Source organism: Vittaforma corneae (assembly GCF_000231115.1).
Source record: "Vittaforma corneae ATCC 50505 unplaced genomic scaffold supercont1.38, whole genome shotgun sequence".
In the NCBI taxonomy this organism is placed as follows: Eukaryota; Fungi; Microsporidia; family Nosematidae; genus Vittaforma; species Vittaforma corneae.
In genome coordinates, this window is record NW_006889871.1 from 1 (window position 1) to 5,745 (window position 5,745).

Sequence of the window (5,745 nt, forward strand, 5' to 3'; positions counted from 1 at the left end):
TTTCATTTAGTTACATTTAAATACAATAATAGTGTTCTTTCTTTGAGAATTCTCCATCACTCCCATTTTATCTTAAACCTTAAAATGGTGCCAAAAATATATTTACAAAAAATTATACTCAACATATTTTATAGAAATAATTGGTAAATATGTCAAGCAAAATGATTTTAAATAATCATCTAGTCGTTTTGTTGTAGATTCAATTAAGTCCCATACGGTTTGTGATATTTAAAAAATTAACATATTTGCAACATTATTGCTACTAGAGCATGATAATCTATGTGATATTTTTATACTGTTGATGCATTTCACTATAAAAGCAAAAACACTACATACTTGAATTAAGATTTAAATTGCACATTATTTCACGAATGTATGGCAAGTTCATACCAAAAATGAGGATTGTTCACCTACAGATGATGTTACTAAACGGAAATTGTTAAGCTGATGTTAAAGATTGATATGGAAACATCTCATCGAATAATTTTTCTAGAGCAATCAAATAATTTGATAAAGCATAGTATTTTACAGTTGAATATAAATCAATGACGAGGTTATTTTCTTATTTTTTCGTCCAAAATGCATAAATTTACCTTCAAAATACATCTAAGTGGAATGACTGTGAATAGATTAAATAAAACCAAATAGTTTTGCCATCATAAATAAATATGGTAAGAGTTAAATGATACTGTCTATTATTCATAAATCTTATTGAATTGAGCCAATATGTAACTAAAAAAGAAAGGTTCGGAAATCATTCAACATAAGTAACTAAATGAAAGATATAATGTGTAAATACAAACTTTATGATACAAAGTTCTTAGATAATTAATACTTGCAAATGAATTTACTACAGCATTGAAAATTTCTCACACAGTTTATTTGGCTGGGAAGCGTGGAAAGGTGTAATGTTTTAATTGTTACCCTGATCTTGAAACCCTTCCGCATTTAAAATAGATATTTCCGAACATCTAACAAAAATAACAGTGTTATTCGATCTATTAAATGTATTGTCACAAGAATCTTATTTTTAGGATAACAAGAAACAATGCTTATACATTTCTTGTCTATATCTATCTAGTATCATTCAGAATTTGAATTGGTAAGTAAATAGGCTTAGAACATACTAATATAAGTATGTGCTTGTCTCGAAGCACCAATCTCCTCGATCTAATTAAATCTATTTCTAAATACACGTAATAATTTTTGATGTTTGCACTATCCTTAAACAAAGTTTTATCGATACAACCATTAGCCATACACATTCGGGAATTAGTACCAGGAAATACAAGACTCAGGTTGCCAAGAATACCAATTTTAGATGTTGAAAAACGAAAACCGACCACATCTGCTTCCTACATTCACATCTGAGTATCATAACAACTTTCTATCTTATCTGTTTTAATTTTACCATCACAAGTGCTGGCAATAAGCATGTACAAGCAATTTTTAAATAAAGATGGTATGGTTACCACACAAGTTGTGGCTTATTTGTATAAACTAACTCTGCCCCAGTCTGTATTTATTATCAATCGAATTTTTTACAAAAATAGTAAATTGACAAAAGACAAAGGCTTATATCTAAATAGACCAGGAAAATATAAATTATAGCATAAAAACAAAATATGATACCATCATGTACAGCTTTTATAAAAGGGGAAACACAACACTGACGCAGACGATTGGGATGTTTATATTGAAATTATTTCAAGATGTATTCAAGCATATTGATATTAATTAAATATACAAAGTTTTATGAAATTAAAATCTGAAACAAAGGTTCAAGGGAAAACTCAACCTTGTATTTTGATTGGCATATTCGTTGCATAATATCCGAGCAAAATACACATTGTATAAAAACGTAACAACATGCTATGAATTTTCTACAATACCTCAAATCACTATAAAAGACAACGTGTTTGCTTCTATAAAAACTTTCGTTATATAAAAGAAGGCTTCCATTTAAAATATTTGTAATTGAAGTCAAAAATCATTTTGATGACTTTATTAGAAAATGCCAGAGGGCTTAGGTCATAGGTATTTAGGAATAAATGTTAAAATATTTCAAAATAACAATTTGTATAAATAAATGTCCTAAATTAAATATACACTACATTTAAAATTTAATTAATGATGAGAAGAGTGATCTTGCCTCTGTTTCCTTCATTATTTGATTGATGTTTTCTCATAATTTTACAAAAATCCTTCTTTCTCAACACAAAATTTAAAGATCTGATTTAACAGCATTGCTGTGGTGCACTTAATTTTTAAACATTAAATGCATTTGAATTTATGCTTCAAAGCCATTCAGATTGGTAACGTGTCGTATATTAAAATTTATTGAACAATATAAACGTTAAGTAAACATGTTGATTTTAAAATAATCTTGATCTATAAATACTATGCCGTTTAATTTATTAAAGGAGCTATAAATGACATTGAGGATTGTTCAAAGAATAAGTCCGGGGTATACATACAATTATATATAATCAATGTGCATGACATCTGTAAGGTGTTCTGTGATATTAAATAGTGCTATTGGTAACCATCAAACGCTAACAGGAAGCAATAATAAAAAGCTGTGGATTATAAACGTTGTAAAAATGCCCAATTTTTTATAAAATGATCAAATAGAGAAATTCGTGTTCACAAAATAACTAAAGGAAATTTAGAGGCCTGACAACCAACACTCACATATATATAATTGAAAATAACGAAGACACATTGAAAAATTGTTGTGTAAGCATTCAGTAGTACTTTTAATAAATATGCATATTTAAAGCATTATCTTGAATCTTTCAAAATATTTAACTAAATTAGCACTTCAATTTTGTCTATCACGATGACATTTTCGTTAAAATTTAAAAAATATGCGCATTTCCCATCAAAACATTTTGAATATTAAGATTTTCCAAGGCAATGATTTTTAAATTAAACATAAACGAAAGATTTAAAGGTATTTTGCATGTGATAAAATGAAATATCACATAAAGCCCAAGAAATCGCATGTTATACGACATAAAGAATATTCGTATAAAATTACCATTGGAGTTTTTGAAGGCATTTATAATTAATATATATTCTATATAAGAACATTTCTGAGACTACAAAATCTAAAATGATGTTAATCTTCCAAGAAATATGCGATCTTCATATATTCAAGAGAATATAAAAAGATAGTTGTGTAAAAGGGATAAAATTGGGAAATTAGAGTAGATAAGATTAAGGCATTGATGATTAATATACATCGATGGGATTCATAAATATGCAAATGAAATGATTTGTTGATGTAAATAAGCTAAAGTCTACGACAGCAGCAATGATCCTAATTTATAGACTCTACAGAAGAGCTGAAGAATGTGGACTATAAGATACCAAATCACAACATGCGTTTTCAAAAATAAAGTATGAAGATTAATCGTGCAAAGCTAGCAACTGTAAAAGAGCTAATTAAGGAAACCAATCTTTTTCGACGTGAAAGGACAGAGCAACATGCGTGCATAAACTTTCTATGTTATATGATGATTTGAAATCTAACCTACATTATTTTATAATTATTTGTTGAATATAGTTGAGATAAAACAGTCAACTATCCCAAAATAAGTAGAAATAGATGTCTAAATAAAAAACCAATCAAAAGAGAACAAAGGAATGTGGATATTATTCGTAGAGATATTAAAATTGTTCAAAAAGCAAAGAAATATGAGCAAAATTTTCAAATAGAAGTTATAGGATCATAACAGGTATATTAGAATATTTTGAAAACAAACATGGATCGTAATTGGGGATGATGGTTATCATTGCTGGATTCTTACTATTAATGAATTGATTAGAAGGCACAAAGTTATTAGGCGTCAAGATTGCACTTTAAGAAGATATTAATAAAAGATGTCATAAACATCCGAAAACTTACCAAATAGCATCTAATTATGATGGTAAGATGTTTATTAAATAAAGATTGTCACTATAATTAAATATGCTAGTGAAATAATAATCAGGCATTTTCTATAAATCGTGTTAAAATTGTATAGAAATGAGAAAACTTTAGTGAAGCAACTTCAAACTATATACTTTAAAATGTGGGGAGCTTACTCTATAAAGCACACGATATTGTAATATTTCTGTTTAAAATGGATATTAGACAATATCAACCCACGAAATGCAACCAACACACTATCAATATATTTATGCATAGTAATTATAAATTAAATTTAATCAATACAATTCAAGCCTCATTATATCTATTTTAATATTACGACAAGCAATTTTATTTTTGTAATGACCATTAAAGAGTAGATGTGTCAATGTCAGCATTATAATATCTGTGTTATTTAAATATTTTTAAATAGAAACTAAATATTGATGGTATGTTAAAATTTTTGATCAATTCAATCAGCCTTTTGTCATATAAACTCATATTTGAGACAATTGAATATAATTAATTATACCTTGTGATGCACCATAAAAATATAAGCATCTAAATAGCAGCATAAACGATTGATTTAACTTGTTTGTATTACCCGTCCATGTCATCTTGAAAAAATATTTTTTCGATTACATTTAAAAATCACAAGTGTAATGATAACATAAAATTCTAAATCTTTTGCGAATAATTTCTGTGATTTAATGCTTTATAGAAACCAATGTTGTCTATTATTGGCATGATTCTGTAAGCATATTGTCAACTAAGCTTCTTTAAAATTCTCCCGAATGTATTAAAAATAGACTTTTGATGTTCAAATTTAAATCTAAATTTCAGATGAAATATAATAAATAGAGAATTATCTTGGCATGACCCCTCTAATTTATTGGATACTTTTATTGCCTTTCACAGAATCATTTTGATGCATTCTAAAATGTATTGACTTTTCAACTTTATCTTAAGCATTTAGACCGATATCAAAGGAAGGAAATGTATGGTTTATATCCAATCTCTATGTTCTCTGGACTATTCTCCCTATATTAAAGGAATATATTTTGGCACATTTCTGTTGATTGCCATTTAGGATTGATTCTTAGAATGCATTTATTTGAAATGTATTTGAAAAGTTTTATGACCAATTCACCGATAGGGGTTTGTTTCTTATTCGTTTCTCAGATATATTTCGACTAGTTCTTTCTCCTCAAAAATTAATTTTTATATACTGTTGGTATTTTCAAAATGATATGCTTTGATGGTTTTTACATTTACTTAAATACCTGAAACATTTCAAAAGACGAGATTTTCATGTTTGGCATTAAATATAAAACATTAAGAATGGTGATGTCTCTGAAGCAACAATCAGGTCTTAGAATGAGTTGTGGCCGTACAATTTGATAGCAAACACATTAGCCCTGGAACATTAAGAAAGTCGTGAATAGACCATTATGCATAGACATAATTAACCCTGCAGACTAATGATCTATGTGGGATTGAGATTGAACTTTTAAAACATACAATCAAATTGATGTATACAAAGCTATGATAAATTTGAAATAAATATGAATAGCCTAAAAATTTAAAATTTGTTGGATCAAAATGATGAGACCACAGAACCACGCTATCTTTATAGGCTTATTGGATGTATTAAATAATAAAACGGAAAGCAAACAATTATGGTAAAAATATAAGATATTAGGAGATAAAATATTAAAGGAAAATGAAATTAGATAGAATGTAAATATAGAATTTTATATTCAAATTGAAAAAGTCTATCTAAAGAGCAACTATGCTGGAGTGAACAAATTAAACAGAGAATATATAGT